Below are 16,724 nucleotides of genomic sequence, written 5' to 3'. Positions count from 1 at the left end.
AGGTGGCAGATAGAGACGGGTACATTCTGTGTCGCTGGAGGTGGCAGATAGAGACGGGTACATTCTGTGTCGCTGGAGGTGGCAGATAGAGATGGGTACATTCTGTGTCGCTGGAGGTGGCAGATAGAGACGGGCACATTCTGTGACGCTGGAGGTGGCAGATAGAGACGGGCACATTCTGTGTCGCTGGAGGTGGCAGATAGAGACGGGTACATTCTGTGTCGCTGGAGGTGGCAGATAGAGATGGGTACATTCTGTGTCGCTGGAGGTGGCAGATAGAGATGGGTACATTCTGTGTCGCTGGAGGTGGCAGATAGAGACGGGCACATTCTGTGTCGCTGGAGGTGGCAGATAGAGATGGGTACATTCTGTGTCGCTGGAGGTGGCAGATAGAGACGGGTACATTCTGTGTCGCTGGAGGTGGCAGATAGAGACGGGTACATTCTGTGTCGCTGGAGGTGGCAGATAGAGATGGGTACATTCTGTGTCGCTGGAGGTGGCAGATAGAGACGGGCACATTCTGTGACGCTGGAGGTGGCAGATAGAGACGGGCACATTCTGTGTCGCTGGAGGTGGCAGATAGAGACGGGTACATTCTGTGTCGCTGGAGGTGGCAGATAGAGATGGGTACATTCTGTGTCGCTGGAGGTGGCAGATAGAGACGGGTACATTCTGTGTCGCTGGAGGTGGCAGATAGAGACGGGCACATTCTGTGTCGCTGGAGGTGGCAGATAGAGATGGGTACATTCTGTGTCGCTGGAGGTGGCAGATAGAGACGGGCACATTCTGTGTCGCTGGAGGTGGCAGATAGAGATGGGCACATTCTGTGTCGCTGGAGGTGGCAGATAGAGACGGGCACATTCTGTGTCGCTGGAGGTGGCAGATAGAGATGGGTACATTCTGTGTCGCTGGAGGTGGCAGATAGAGACGGGTACATTCTGTGTCGCTGGAGGTGGCAGATAGAGATGGGTACATTCTGTGTCGCTGGAGGTGGCAGATAGAGACGGGCACATTCTGTGTCGCTGGAGGTGGCAGATAGAGACGGGTACATTATGTGTCGCTGGAGGTGGCAGATAGAGACGGGCACATTCTGTGTCGCTGGAGGTGGCAGATAGAGACGGGCACATTCTGTGTCGCTGGAGGTGGCAGATAGAGACGGGTACATTCTGTGTCGCTGGAGGTGGCAGATAGAGACGGGTACATTCTGTGTCGCTGGAGGTGGCAGATAGAGACGGGTACATTCTGTGTCGCTGGAGGTGGCAGATAGAGATGGGTACATTCTGTGTCGCTGGAGGTGGCAGATAGAGACGGGCACATTCTGTGTCGCTGGAGGTGGCAGATAGAGACGGGCACATCCTGTGTCGCTGGAGGTAGCAGATAGAGATGGGCACATTCTGTGTCGCTGGAGGTAGCAGATAGAGATGGGCACATTCTGTGTCGCTGGAGGTGGCAGATAGAGACGGGTAGATTCTGTGTCGCTGGAGGTGGCAGATAGAGACGGGTAGATTCTGTGTCGCTGGAGGTGGCAGATAGAGATGGGCACATTCTGTGTCGCTGGAGGTGGCAGATAGAGACGGGTACATTCTGTGTCGCTGGAGGTGGCAGATAGAGATGGGTACATTCTGTGTCGCTGGAGGTGGCAGATAGAGACGGGTACATTCTGTGTCGCTGGAGGTGGCAGATAGAGACGGGTAGATTCTGTGTCGCTGGAGGTGGCAGATAGAGACGGGTACATTCTGTGTCGCTGAAGGTGGCAGATAGAGACGGGCACATTCTGTGTCGCTGAAGGTGGCAGATAGAGACGGGTACATTCTGTGTCGCTGGATAAGAGCGAGATGAGAGCGAGAGAGAGAATAACAATAACAATACACCGTGCGGATTTCTGAGTCAGTATGGAATAAATCCCACCTCTCAGACCGGTCTGCAGCGCTGCCTTTCCCCATTATCTCTTAGCATGATCGTGCTTCCACTGCAGCCAGGGCTTCTGGGTAATGACATGCAAATGAGTAGTGTGTCACTCTTTACTTCTTATCCATTGTACATGGTCCCCTATGAGTTTATGTCTGTCATATTACACTGCCGTTACATCACAGCCAATATTAGCGCAGCTAATAGCCAATATTAGAGCAGCTAATACCCAATATTAGAGCAGCTAATACCCAATATTAGAGCAGCTAATAGCCAATATTAGAGCAGCTAATACCCAATATTAGCACAGCTAATACCCAATATTAGCGCAGATAATACCCAATATTAGCGCACCTAATACCCAATATTAGAGCAGCTAATACCCAATATTAGCGCAGCAAATACCCAATATTAGAGCAGCTAATACCCAATATTAGAGCAGCTAATACCCAATATTAGCGCAGCTAATACCCAATATTAGAGCAGCTAATACCCAATATTAGAGCAGCTAATACCCAATATTAGCGCAGCTAATACCCAATATTAGCGCAGCTAATACCCAATATTAGAGCAGCTAATACCCAATATTAGAGCAGCTAATACCCAATATTAGCGCAGCTAATACCAAATATTAGAGCAGCTAATACCCAATATTAGAGCAGCTAATACCCAATATTAGAGCAGCTAATACCCAATATTAGAGCAGCTAATACCCAATATTAGAACAGCTAATAGCCAATATTAGAGCAGCTAATACCCAATATTAGAGCACTTAATAGCCAATATTAGAGCAGCTAATACCCAATATTAGCGCAGCTAATAGCTAATATTAGCACAGCTAATACCCAATATTAGCGCAGCTAATACCCAATATTAGCGCGGGTATTCAGTGGATTGCCGGCTCAGTAGCAGTGATTTTATTGTGTGTGTTTGTATGTGGGGCCAGTCAGAAATTGATTAACATATATTCCCAGATAGCTCAAACTCCTACATCCACCACATATTTATGCCAAAAGGGTTTAACTAAAAAACCAAGTAATTACTATTATTATTCAAGTATTTAAACTTTATACTCATTACCATATATGTTTTGTCAATTTGATGTAGCATTGGGCACCTCTGTCTTCTGTTGTATGTGGGGCGGCATTGCCATTGTGACATTTATTGATACTCTTTGATACATTTAATACAAATGAAATGTAGTTCATGAGTGCAGTGTGTGTGTGTGTGTGTGTGTGTGTGTGTGTGTGTGTGTGTGTGTGTGTGTGTGTGTGTGTGTGTGTGTGTGTGTGTGTGTGTGTGTGTGTGTGTGTGTGTGTGTGTGTGTGTGTGTGTGTGTAATCAAAAACAAATAGTTGACACCGTTCTGTGGCTAATGAAATGCTTTAATTGTGTGAGCTTTCGATACAGTGATTATCTATCTATCTATCTCTAAACCCCCTTATACCGCTGTGCTTGGGGTCCAAAGAATCACATCGCGTTTAAGAGGATCGCTTTGTATTTGTACAGTATACATTGTACAATAAAGTATTTAAGATACCAATAATCGTGTTGTAAAGTATTCATAAATACGAAAATTGGGAGCCACGTTTGCATCGCGTTATAAGCGGATTCGCGTTGTAACAGATCACGTTATAACGGGGTTGAGCTGTATATATATATATATATATATATATATATGATCCTTTATTGTAGATTGACATATAGCGGAACAATGTATGCAGACGGCATGTTAAGAAGGCACACGTTAACATCATATACATGGAAAGCCATTCAATATGTTGACACCAAGGGGCCTCATGCACTAAGTGTTCATTAAAAAAAGTCACCGGGACATTTAAACCGCCATTTTTGTGAGCGTCGCTATCACGGTATCAGAAAGCCTCGATTACCTGTCATAGCAAAATTCCCAAAACGGTCGAGCAGCCGGCGGCGTGAAGATCGCGCCTCTGAAAAGGCCTCGCCCGGCGATTCCTTTCTGTTGCAGAGAGAGCTGCTCAGAGAGAGCCGCCTCCTCTGCACAAATCTCGCCCGAAATGAACGTTTTTTAATATACATTTTATTACTAGTGTAGATGAGCAGGGGGTCTCCGGAACAGAACCGCGTTGCTTGGAGGGCCGGGGATGCCCTGCTTCCCGAGATACAGGTCCCGTTATCGGGTGCCGGTATCTCCTATGCATTTTATTCCCACGGTCACGTGACGCGGAACATTTAAATGCATAGGAGATACCCGCACCCCATAACGGGGCCTGTATCTCGGGAAGCCAGGGGTCCCCGGACCTCAAATCAATGTGGTTCTGCTCCGGCCACCCCCTGCTCATCTACACTAGTAATAACATTTATATTAAAACATTTATATTAAAACAGCTGCCACCCACAATAAACATTCAAAACACACAACAACACTAATACCCACCTCCTCTACCCTCACATGATTGATACCAGAGGCCCCCATGGGTCCTCAGGTGGTACCTGTGGGTGTCTGTGGGCCCTCAGGTGGTCCCTATTGGTGTCTGGGTGTCCTCAGGTGGTCTCCACGAGTTTCTGGGTGTCCTCAGGTGGTCTCCACGGGTGTCTGGGGGTCCTCAGGTGGTCCCAGCGGCTGTCTGGGGGCCCTCGAGTCCCCACTAGCCTGAGGTTCCAATCCTGTGTCCCAAAAGTTTTTACCAATACATTTAAATAAATACACCCTGTCACAGGAGACCCGGCATTTACACCTTTCATACCGGGATCATAACACTGAGCAAAACAAAGAGGTAAAGTAAAGTGTCATTTATTCACTTAAAATAGGCTAAGCACAATGAAACACAAAATACATGAGAAAAACACACTTACTGGGGCGTTGGGGCAATGAACTAACTTTTCCTGGTTCCAATAGACAAAGAAACAAAGTTTTTTTTAGTTGACCGGGACTTGGTCCCAAATGTCCTGGAACTCAGATCGGCATGAAGTTCCTGACACCCCCGCTCTCTTTCTTCCGGAGGTGCTGAAATCCCTTGACCGGGAGTTCGTCCCAAATGTCCTGGAACTGTTATCTGCTTGTAATCCTAGCCGCGGCCCCTATGTTCTATTCTCAGAACTTGGCCCCGAAAAGTGGGACTTAGAAAATATTCTGTCTTGACATTTCTGAAGCCGGCTTGCTGCTATTTCTCCGAGAGCATCTTTTGGTCGTTTTAAATTTGCCGCTGCTGTTCTGGCGCTTAGAATCTGCTCTCCGGATTGGCTGAGGCATCCTTGTAGTATTTCAGAGTTCATACCTGAAATACAGCAGCCAATCAGAGCGTGGGAGAATTCCTACCAGCCAATCAGAGCGCTGCCAGTCTACCAAAGCTGGGCAAGCGGGACTTCGGCATCTGACAAGAACATGCCCAAACTGCCACGTCTGCCACCTGTCAGGCAGAAGCCACCCGCTGAGTTAGGCTCCTCAAAGTCTGGGCTGGGGAAAATGGTTGTCCGATGACTTCAATTAACCCCAGGACGTGAGAACTTGAGCCTAACGCCGGTACCCAAATGGCTTTCACACTTGGCAACCTCTGAGGCTTTCATGTCCGGGACCTGAGCAGACTTGATGGCACCAAGCTTGGCAGCCACATGGTCTCTCGGAACCCTGGACCTGGAAGTCCCCAGCTCATATACCATGCACAAGCATATACACACTTTAAACATACTGTGTAATAAAATATATACTTTATACTTCTCTAAGTCCTATGGTTATGGGGAATAGAAAAAAAATCTTGCAATTTTACTCCTACTAGCCATATTCCCCACACACTATACTTAGACTTTAAACCTCCTTGCAACCTTATGTATGACTGGAGTACCCCCAAGAACCCCTATACCGGATTCTGGGTGACCTATGCATTAACTGGGCATCCTCTCTTAAACTAGGGACCCCTTTACCATTCTTTACCATTCACTCTTATTTGTTCCCTGCACCTAGGAAAGTTTCGTTTTCGACCCCAGTCCCAAAGTAAGTGTCTTTTTGTCTGTATTTTGTGTTCCATTGTGTGTAAGCGAATTTGTGCAAATAAACTTACATTTATTTCATTACCCTGTTTTGCTCAGTGAATGATCCCGGTTAAAAAGGTGTAAATTGCCCGGTCTCCCGTGACACTTGTTTTAGGATTACCTCTTTCCATCTCTGAATGTGTTTCCTTTTATCTGCGAAATGCTCAGTCTTAAGAAAGATCGTTGAATAACTCTTTGGATACCTCTTTACCTTTGATGCTCTCACATTGCAGAGTGGCCAATAGTATTAGCATCTTAAAGCAATAGTAAGAGTGTCAGCTCTCTTGCAACTAGAAATAACGACTAACCAGCTTCAACCTATCACTACATTAATAAGGACAAATATAACGTTATATGGATATAATATGGTGGGTCTGCTTACTTACTGTACTTCTCCTATGCAGACTAGTAAATATCAGTTATTGGTGTAAGATTATTTATAGCAGCCATTAATAAATGTTGTCAACCTAAATCTAATGACCCGTCTGCGCTGCGTCTAATACATGTGTGGGTGGATACGTAGCAATGTAATTCTGCGCTAACGCTACGAAGAGACTTTTTAGAGTTTACACCAAGTTGCACTATTTTTTACATTTGTTTTTTTAGTGCATGCGAATATATTATTTGTTCTTGTATAGCGCTGCTAGTTTTACATAGCACTTTACATAGTCATGTTGCTGACACTCCCTGTCCTGTGGAGCTTACAATCTATGTTTTTGGTGTCTGAGACACAGGGAGATAAAGTGACTTGCCCAAGGTCACAAAGAGCTGACACCAGGAATTGAACCAGGTTCCCCTGCTTCACACTCAGTGCCAGTCAGTGTCTTTACTCACTGAGCCGCTCCTTCTCCCAGGTCCCCCTGCTTCACACTCAGTGCCAGTCAGTGTCTTTACTCACTGAGCCGTTCCTTCTCCCAGGTTCCCCTGCTTCTCACTCAGTGCCAGTCAGTGTCTTTACTCACTGAGCCGCTGCTTCTCCCAGGTTCCCCTGCTTCACACTCAGTGCCAGTCAGTGTCTGTACTCACTGAGCCGCTCCTTCTCCCAGGTTCCCCTGCTTCACACTCAGTGCCAGTCAGTGTCTTTACTCACTGAGCCGCTCCTTCTCCCAGGTTCCCCTGCTTCACACTCAGTGCCAGTCAGTGTCTTTACTCACTGAGCCGCTCCTTCTCCCAGGTTCCCCTGCTTCACACTCAGTGCCAGTCAGTGTCTGTACTCACTGAGCCGCTCCTTCTCCCTAATACAAATAATGTCTGTACGCCAAGCGCAGTCCATTTCTGTGCGCCGTAAAACACGAAAAATGTGATTGCGCGATTTAAAGTGAGATTTCCATGTGCCAATTTGTCACTGCTTAGTACATCGTGCCTCCGTATCACGCCGTGTTTCGCATCGTTGACGCATCGTTGACGCCTGCAATGAGATGGGAGAATACCTTGTAGATCTGTAGTACTTTTATATACATGATATCATCTGCCTCTTCGTATTACTGGATTTTGGCTTCATTACTTCCCGTTGTGTGTGGGCGTTTGTACTATTACTGCTATGCACTCTTGCCTATTGGAGTAAGTACATCGCTCTGCCCCTTTATTTCTGTAGTAAATAAATAATTAATAAAAATGTGACGTCCAATATCCCAAAACATCCAGAGCAGAAGTTTTATCGCAGAAAATCCCCCAGAATCCTATGAGCTTAAACCGGCAATCCGATATATTTTTTACATAGGATCAAAGCAGGAGCTGAACCCCATTAAATTACAACATATTGCAATGTGTGTCCTTAAATAGCGGACGCGCGGCGGGAACGAGCGACGGGAACGAGCGCCGGAAGCGGGTCGGCACAAAGTGTCCGTCTCAGCCGCGTGATACAAAGTATCTCCTGAAAGGAAATGCAAGAGTCCGCTATCACTGGAAACAGAACTACATGACGATCTATAAGAACAACCTCACCACTGGACTGAACCACATACACAATGTGTGGTAATTAACTATTTAAAAAAGGGGGAGTAACAAATAAAAATGTGTAACAACAAAAAACCTGGAAATGTATTGGTGAATTAAAATAAATATTCTAACGAGGAAATTACAGAAATGAGAATGCCTCCGGAGAACCCCAAAGGCAAACGTTACATACGGTATCATTTGCCATTGGGGTTCACCGGAGTCGTTTTCATTTCAGTCATTTCCTCGTTAGAATATTTTTGATCATTACAGATTTTTGTTTTCCCCTTGGTCTCTATAATTGATCAATACATATCGAGGCTTTTGTTGTTACATATTTTTATTTGCTACTCCTCCTTATTTAAGTAGTTTATTAGCACACGTTGTGTATTATTTTGTATGTGGTTTAGTCAGGTTGTGAGGTTGTTGTCACGGGAGAGCACGACTTTTAACACATTTATATTTTTCTGGGATCATTCACTCGGCAAAACAAGGTGATGGAATAAAATGAGGTTTATGCGGTAAACCCGCGTTCGCACAGTGACATACAAAGATACAGGAAATATACACACTTACTGGTGTGCTGGGGGTGAAAAACTGGGCTAAAATAGGTGCAGGTTGCCTGCTTCGCTAGGCGTACCCTGACCGGAAATCCACCCGGCTCTCCTGGTCCTCTTTTCAGCTAATAACCCTTAGCCGCGACCGCTACGCTCTATTCTGAGAACTTAGCCTTCGCGTCTGACTCAGTCTCTGCGAGGCAGACTCTCCTCGCTTCAAAACGAAGTTATTTCGAACAGAGCAACTTTGGAAAGCCGCCCTAGCTTTGTCTCAAGCCAAAAAATCGTCTGGTTCTCTGACTGTGGCTTCTCCTTACATACCCTCCACTAAGCTATCTTCAGCATGGAAGAAGGGGAGGAGCAACCAATTAGAGCAGGGGAATCCCCCCTACCAGCCAATAGGAATAGGGGCTTGTCCTTTGGCTGACAGAGGGGGTGTGCCAAGCCGGCTCGGGATGCCCTGTGGGCGGAACATATGAATTGACTAATGGGAAACGCACTTACATTCTGCCGCTTCCTCCAGTCAACCCATTGCCACCTACTGGGCAGGCTCCACTAAGACCGGCAGACCCGAGTGTCCTCCCCACAAGGGGCCTCTGTTCTCCGGACCCCATACTCCGCACTGCCTCTACCACTTAACACCCCGACACCTCTCAACATCCCGTCTCCTCTTTGAACTACGGACTCTATGCAGACTTGCTGGCACCTTAAGCAGATGCCCGGGCTGACTGAATAGAGACACATAAGAAATGTATAAAACATATTTTAATACATGGGGGACTTTGGGGAGTCTCATAGCGGTAAGAGAAGTAGGACTGAGATATATCTGGGCTTGAAAACCAGGAGTCTGGGGGACACTGGGCATCCCCGGTGTAATTCCACCCGCAAATAGTGCCTGCACGTCGGGGAGAATTAGGGGACTACCGGCATCTTTGGCCCCTGAACTGCTGCAAACAAAATAATTGCATGTCGACCCAAATACCCCACATAAAACTTGCACACAAGAAGTTTCAGGGGCAAAGGGAACATGTAAACATGATAAGGAGGGGTCACTTTATTTGTACATGTATGGTCCCTGGTCCCTGGTCCCTGGCATATGGTGCTAGGTAGCTGCCAGGGACCCCACGGTTTCAGGGGTAACCAGGTGGGCTTAAACCTTTATTATATAGCCTGGTTACCCTCTCCCGTCACAGTTGTTCTTATAGATTGTCATGTAGTTTTGTTTCCCTTCATAGCAGACTCCTACACACATTGTATTTCCTTTCAGGAGATCAAGAACAAGAAAAAATTGGTGTAAATAGCGCTAAAAGATGTTAAAAATAACAATACAGTGTATGTGATAATATGTGACCCTGCACAAAATAAACTATATAGTAGTATACAATAATTAAACTAGGCTGCCAGGTGATACTAACTCCAAGACACAGTTAGTAGAACAAAATAGAAAATAAACAATACAAACCGGCGCCGATACAGTCCAAAGGTGAGTATTATAGTCCAATGGTATTAAAGTCTCTAGTGGTAGATAACTGTTGGCATGACTTCCCAGCTTTTCTTCAGGATGTTAACTCCATACATATAATGCAGAAAGAAAAAGAACAAAGAAAACACATCATAGTGCAAAAATGCAATTAAGTAACATGCAGGACAAACAAGACAAGACAAACACTACATGAAACAAGCAAGGCTGACTAATACTAAACAATTCGTTTATTACACACAATAAAAAACTGCAGCAGATGTGGGATCCGTTGTGTTAAAACCAGAGTCCTACTTACAGAACTGCCACAGATCATAAGCAGGGGTTTTTGGTGAATGGCGACCGGCTACAGCTCCGTCCGAGCACGTGACATCCAGGGGTCTCCTCCGCTCCGCAACCGGAAGTGCGTCACTCCAGGCGACTCTGGAGCTCTCCAGGAACTGTCAATCAGCCTGCCGCCAGAAATACGTCACTAGGGGCGGGTGAAATCGCCAAAATCCCTTCTCCAAATGACTACTGCGGCAACGTTCTGCAAGTCCTCTGCCTCAGTCTGAGAGTAACAACAAAACTGCCCAACGCGTTTCGTTCCCCTGAAGAAGTGCGCATGCGCACGAAACGCGTTGGGCAGTTTTGTTGTCACTCTCTGATAAAGCCCCTGCACAGGGGGGAAACACGCCTGGGGACCTCTCTCTTGTATATGTGTTGCCTAAGAGCACAATAAATTATTCTTAGATCTCCACATTCACGTCCAGCTGTTTCTCACCTTGCTGCTCACCCCGTCCTTTGGATTTCATTTGTCTCTGCACACTCCGGGAACCATCCACCAGGACTTTTGTTTCGTGAGTGTTACCTTATTGTCTTGCCTTATGCCAGTGAGATATTGACGTATGCGGTGGGACCCTCGGGGTTGATTTTAGCGGGGTCGCTTTCGGATAGCACACGCAGTCGATGAGTTCTCCCACACCTGCACCTCCACTTCTCTCCCTGTTGCTGGTCAGATACCAACCTGTTTATCTATAAAACACGCATACAGTATGGGCATTTCAGTTGCAGCTCTTGGATTAATACCAGTCATTGCCTCATCATTCCTGTACATTTCCCGTGACTAAGTATATAAATAGTGTAAATAGTACAGGTGTAATTCCACACAAGCTAAAATCAGTTCACTCACAAGATAGGGATAGGACATGCGCTTCAGTAAAACGTATCAGTATCCCGCAGACCATCTGTCGGTGCGGAGCTGTAGGGTAGTAGCTGCATACGAAGCAGTCACTTCCGTTCTTACAGCCGGGCTCCTCGTGTCGTCCGTCCACTCAATGGCACCCCGGGTTAACGGTACACTCTTTCTTAGTTCCGCAGCACAACAGCTCTCTTCCAATACAGCTGCCTCAATAGACAGGGTCCTGGTACTGCCAATGACGCTTCCCTTATGCGTTTCATCGCAAATGAAATGGCGACTTCATCAGAGGACGGTTGGTATCTGGTTTTATTACCAGCTACTTTACTCCCGTTTATTTAGTCAGAACACACATTGATCCATCAACTATTTTGGCGCAGTGATTTTATATGTTTTTGTTTGTGTGTGTGTGTGTATATAATATATTTTGTGGATTACACGTTTTTGATGCACTGGATTGAGGACTGGTTCCTTCATATACTCTTGTTCCTCGCTAACTTATCCTTACAATCTAAATGTTCACATAAGGACACACGCGTTCCCATCACTGGGTCGGACCTCATGGTCCATGAAGCCCAGTACCTGGCCTTGCACAGTAACAAATACTGGAATCCCACTGACTCCCGTGGAAGATGGGATACAGGGCTTGTTCGGCCATTTAGTATGACCCATTGTTGGGAGTTCTCGTGTTCCTATGGGACGATTTTACTTGAGGTGCAAGTGAATTTTTCACTTATTTACTATCTGTGTAAAAATGAGTTTCTGTTAACATAATCTTATCTGGCAAATATTCCACAGTTCCTCCTTTAATTCCTTTTGCTGCCATTATTAAAACAAACAGAACAACAACAGGGAAACAGCGGTGGTCAGCACTGTATCTGATTATATAACCATTTACAACAAAAGACAGAAAAGCCCAATGATACATCCAAAGCGACAAAAATATACAGTGAAATACTTTTATATTCTCTTGAAAAAGGGTCAATTCGTTAAACCTTTTGGCCAAAGCGTTATAAGCCTGCTAGCCACATCAAGGCATGACCAGTGAGCAGGTCCTAACACTACCTGATTCAAATTCTCATTTACCTCTATTTGTAGGGGGAATAACCACATTGGGTCTGTCCAAACACAGGAACATAATTAAGAACTGCTTACTTAGAAAGTGGGGAGGGGCGATCTTAAACCCTGTTGTTAATCCCAGGAATCAAAGCATTGGACTTTTCTGTTTTTTGTTGTGTACATTTGGCCATGCTCCGTAGCACTTCTTGTGACATATATATAATGTAAACAAATCAGGACACGGTGTAATATGTCATGTGTTGTTGTTCATCTGAGGTTGTATTTAAATAATTTTTAGACCTGCTAAGGAACAGATGATTGTTATTATGTCCTGATATGTAAAAGCATAGAATTCAAAGAGGGTGTACTTTCTTTGTCACATGACTGTGTGTGTGTATATATATATATATATATATATATATATATATATATATATATATATATATATATATATATATATATATATATATATATATATATAAAATAATATTGAGTTAAGTTATGGTGAGTAAAAAAAGTGACAAAAAACCTCCACAGGAAAGCAAATATGCAAATACAACTGTATGCTCATCTGCATGTCTTAGGCAGGTCTGCAACCCCACCTTTCCCCATTATCACCCAGCATACAGCACTTCCACTGCAGCAAGGGATTCTGGGAAATGACATGCAAATGAGCACACAGTGTCACTTTTTGCCTCAAAAACCATTTTTAACATGGTTCCCTATAGACTATATATATATATTGTGGGATGACTGGGATTGTGTGTGTTTATTAACATATATAATAGTTTACACACAAAATATATATTTAATAAAAAAACCTCAGCATTGGGGTATTAAAGAGACATTGGACCAGGGGCAGCCAACCCCCGTCATCAAGGGCCACCAGAAGGGATATCCCTGCTTCAGCTCAGGTGGCTCTATTGAAGATTGAGCCACCCGTGCTGAAGTTAAGATATCCTAAAATCCTGACCAGTTTGGGAGGGGGGGGGGGGGCTTGAGGACTGAAGTTGAGGGCCCCTGCATTAGGGGATTGTGTGTGTGTGTGTGTGTGTGTGTGAGAGGGCCCCTGCATTAGGGGATTGTGTGTGTGTGTGTGTGTGTGTGTGTGTGTGTGTGTGTGTGTGTGTGTGTGTGTGTGTGTGTGTGTGTGTGTGTGTGTGTGTGTGTGTGTGTGTGTGTGTGTGTGTGTGTGTGTGTGTGTGTGTGTGTGTGTGTGTGGTGGGGCAGGAAATGAGTTTGAGGGAGGTCATTTAGTGATAGCTGATGGTGCATGTAAGAGTGAGGGGTAGGGGAGTGAGAGAGGGGAAGGTGGGGGAGAGAAAGAGTGAGGGGGCAGAGGGAGGGGGGAAAGTAAGGGGTTGGGGAATTAAATACGTGGAGATGGGGAGAATAGAGGGGGTGAGTGGGGGGAGGCTCCCAAGGCCTCCAACAAGGCGGGGGTGGGAGGGGGAGCGTGGAAACGCCAATGTTTTAAATGCCTTGGCTAGTACCGGTAAAAATAAAAATCTACTTTCCCCGCTTGGTCTAGTCCACCTGGGACGTTCGGGGGTTAATGTTCTCAGGTGAACCGTGAACGGACTGTTTAACCCTCGAGGTAAATTCTGTACGACGATGGAATCCAGAGAGGGGAGTTTGTTCTTATTTAACTGTGGAAGCTTCTTCATTCCACGGCAGATACTGCCGTCCCTGAAACCTGAATGGTGAGGAGATTCTTTTCTTCCAAGAAACATACTCCGCTCTGAAATCCCCTCAATCAGGAAACAAACGCTTTCTCTGACACTGGATCCTTTCCTCCGAACGCTTGGGGCTTATTGTGACAGGAGGGGGTAACCAGGATCTCAAATAAAGGTCAAGTCCGTTTTGGTTACTCCTGATCCGTGTATAAGGGTCCAAGAGAGTTAGCTCTTGGGCTCTGTAACAATGTACCATTCTGTTATACTGTCTGTAATAAAAGTATTTTTTGTGTTTTTCCATTTCCGGGCGTGCCAGCGAGCAGGGATTGCTGGGGAGTGAGTTTCAGGGACAGGAACCATTGACAGAATGTGCCAAGGAGGTCGGGATCCAGAGTTGTCGGTTCCCCTATAAATTTACCGGGAATCATGCCTGATTCTCGGATACATGTGGCACATTGTCCCGGCGATATTTCCCCCCAAAAACACAAGCGACTCACCACTAGGGTACCCTGCTTCAGCACAGCCCAGAAAGGTGAATGAGGCACAGGGATAAAACAGGTATCCCTGTAGCTGAGGGAATCTCTAGGTTAAGAGGGGGCCCCCAGCTAGTGCCCAGGTGACTCACAACCAGTATAAGGTTTGTGGGTATCCCAACCGTATGTAAGGTTTAGGGGGGACTCAGAGTCCAGACAGAGTCCAAGGGAAAGTGTGCGGGGAATAAAGCAGATATAAATAAAACTATAACATTTTCCCTTTCTGTTCCCTGACTCCCAAGACTCAGAAGTATAGTCAAATATACTTTCTTAATGTAATATGTTCTTTACATTCGGAACCGATGTCCAAACAGGCAGCCCGTACAAACCCATAGGCACCGGTAAGTCTGCTGGACATCGGCGTTCAAAGCACCCAGAGGATGCCCAGAGGTGTGAGTTGCATTTGGTCAGCGGGGAAAGGCGCAGTACCAGGTCCAGAGATCAATGGCAGTCCCCCGGGATACCACTTGTTCTGCCAGACCTGGAGGAGGCTGCCCAGCGGGTGGCATTGGGATAGCCAGGGAGAGAGGTGGCAGGGAGAGAGGTGGCAGGGAGAGAGGTGGCAGGGAGAGAGGTGGCAGGGAGAGAGGTGGCAGGGAGAGAGGTGGCAGGGAAGAGAGGTGGCAGGGAGAGAGGTGGCAGGGAGAGAGGTGGCAGGGAGAGGTGGCAGGGAGAGAGGTGGCAGGGAGAGAGGTGGCAGGGAGAGAGGTGGCAGGGAAGAGAGGTGGCAGGGAGAGAGGTGGCAGGGAGAGAGGTGGCAGGGAAGAGAGGTGGCAGGGAGAAAGGTGGCAGGGAGAGAGGTGGCAGGGAGAGAGGTGGCAGGGAGAGAGGTGGCAGGGAGAGAGGTGGCAGGGAGAGAGGTGGCAGGCTTGTGCATGTGTCTCGGCTATTTCAGATTTCCCGCTGACCCAGTTTTTCTTGCTGACTTGGCCCTGATTGGCTGCTTGGGAAATTTCTAACGCGTTGATTGGCTGCTGAGTTTTGTGAATGAAACTCGGAATACTATAAGAATCTGTGAGCCAATCAAATTCGTAGTCTCCGGAAGTAAGAGTGCGGGCGGGTTTTTCAAAGTTGCTTCTGTGCGAACAGCAGAGCAACCGGCTTCGATTTCAAGCCTGAAAAGCCTGTCCACCAGAGTCTAAGTCCCGACTTTTGCGCCCAAGTTCTCAGAAAGGAACATTCCGGTCGCGTCTGGGATTTTATGCCGATTTGAGTTCCAGGAGATTGGGACTAACTCACCGTCAGGAGGGACAAGGTTCTCAGAAGAGAACGTAGCGGTGGCGTGTGGAATTTTACTCCGATTTGGGTTCCAGGAGATTCCGGGATAAGTCCCGGTCAGGGTAAAACTCTCCCAGAGTTCCCCGTGTGATGGTAGGGAGTAACCAGGCTCTCAAAGGTTAAGTCAGTTTTGGTTACCCATGAACCATGTATAAGGGTGCAAGAGAGTTAGCTCTTGGGCTCAGTAACAATGTACCATGCTGTTATACTGTATGTAATAAAAGTATTTTTTGTGTTTTCCTTTTCCGGGCGTGCCAGCGAGCAGGGATTGCTGGGGAGTGAGTTTCAAGGGGGGGTTTGCGGAGGAACCGTTGACAGAATGTGCCTAGGAGGTTGGGGTCTGGAGTTGTCGGTTCCCCTATAAATATACCCGGAATCATGCCTGGTTCTCGGATACATGTAGGCACATTGTCCCGGCAATATCTCCCCTGAAAACGCTTGCGCGACTCATCGCTAGGGTATCCTGCTCAGAAAGGAGAATGAGGCACAGGGATAAAACATGTTTTCCTGTAGCTGAGGAGATCCCTAAGTTAAGGGGGGTACCTCAGTTAGTGCCCAGGTACCCAGAACCTGCATTGGGTTTGTGGGTGCCCCAACCGTAGATAGGGTTGTGGGGGGACTCTCAGAGTCCAGACTAAGTCCCAAAAGATATTGTACGGGGAATAAGGTTGATAGGAATAAAAGTGCATCTTTTCTATTCCCCATACCCAGAGACTTAAGAGTGTATTAAACTGTACTTTATTAATATACTGTAATGTACTGTAAGGTGCTGGGGACGTTCGGAACCGATTTCCAGGCAGGCTGCCTCGGCGAACCCAGAGACGCCAGTAAGTCTGCTGGACATCGGAGTTCAAAGTAGCCAGAAGATGCAGGAGGTGTGAAGAGCAATTGGGTGGCAGGGAAGGGCTCAAGTACCCAGGTCCGGAGAACAATGGCAGTCGTCCGCGGTGCCATTTGCTCTGCCAGACCTTGTGAAGCCTGAGCCAGCGGGTGGCATGAGATAGCCAGGGTCAGTGGGGGCACATTGCACATGTCCCTTGGCAATAACATATTTCCCGCTGACCCGGCTTTTCATACCAGCTTGGCTCTGTTTGGCTGCTGAGAAAGTTACCA

At 46.7% G+C, this 16,724-nt stretch overlaps 2 protein-coding genes and 1 long non-coding RNA gene across 3 annotated transcripts in view; 1 reads left to right on the top strand and 2 right to left on the bottom strand.

Moving 5' to 3' along the window:
* The window catches only part of ZNF512 (zinc finger protein 512), a 478,050-nt gene that overhangs the window by 308,344 nt on the left and 152,982 nt on the right, over positions 1-16,724 (bottom strand). The window lies entirely within an intron of this gene.
* Positions 1-16,724, top strand: part of LOC142492526 (tyrosine-protein kinase-like) — a 54,191-nt gene that overhangs the window by 6,298 nt on the left and 31,169 nt on the right. The gene's annotated exons all lie outside the window — the stretch shown is intronic.
* The window catches only part of LOC142492527 (uncharacterized), a 12,487-nt gene continuing 2,769 nt past the window's right edge, over positions 7,007-16,724 (bottom strand). The window contains exons 2-4 of the long non-coding RNA XR_012800835.1: positions 10,652-10,902; positions 9,871-10,340; positions 7,007-7,324 (exon numbers count right to left, since the gene is read on the bottom strand). This is a non-coding gene — a long non-coding RNA (uncharacterized LOC142492527). The remainder of the gene's footprint in view (positions 7,325-9,870; positions 10,341-10,651; positions 10,903-16,724) is intronic.

The sequence above is a fragment of the Ascaphus truei genome, chromosome 4, assembly GCF_040206685.1.
Source record: "Ascaphus truei isolate aAscTru1 chromosome 4, aAscTru1.hap1, whole genome shotgun sequence".
NCBI classification, from domain to species: Eukaryota; Metazoa; Chordata; class Amphibia; order Anura; family Ascaphidae; genus Ascaphus; species Ascaphus truei.
This window is presented reverse-complemented; position numbering and strand designations above follow the sequence as displayed.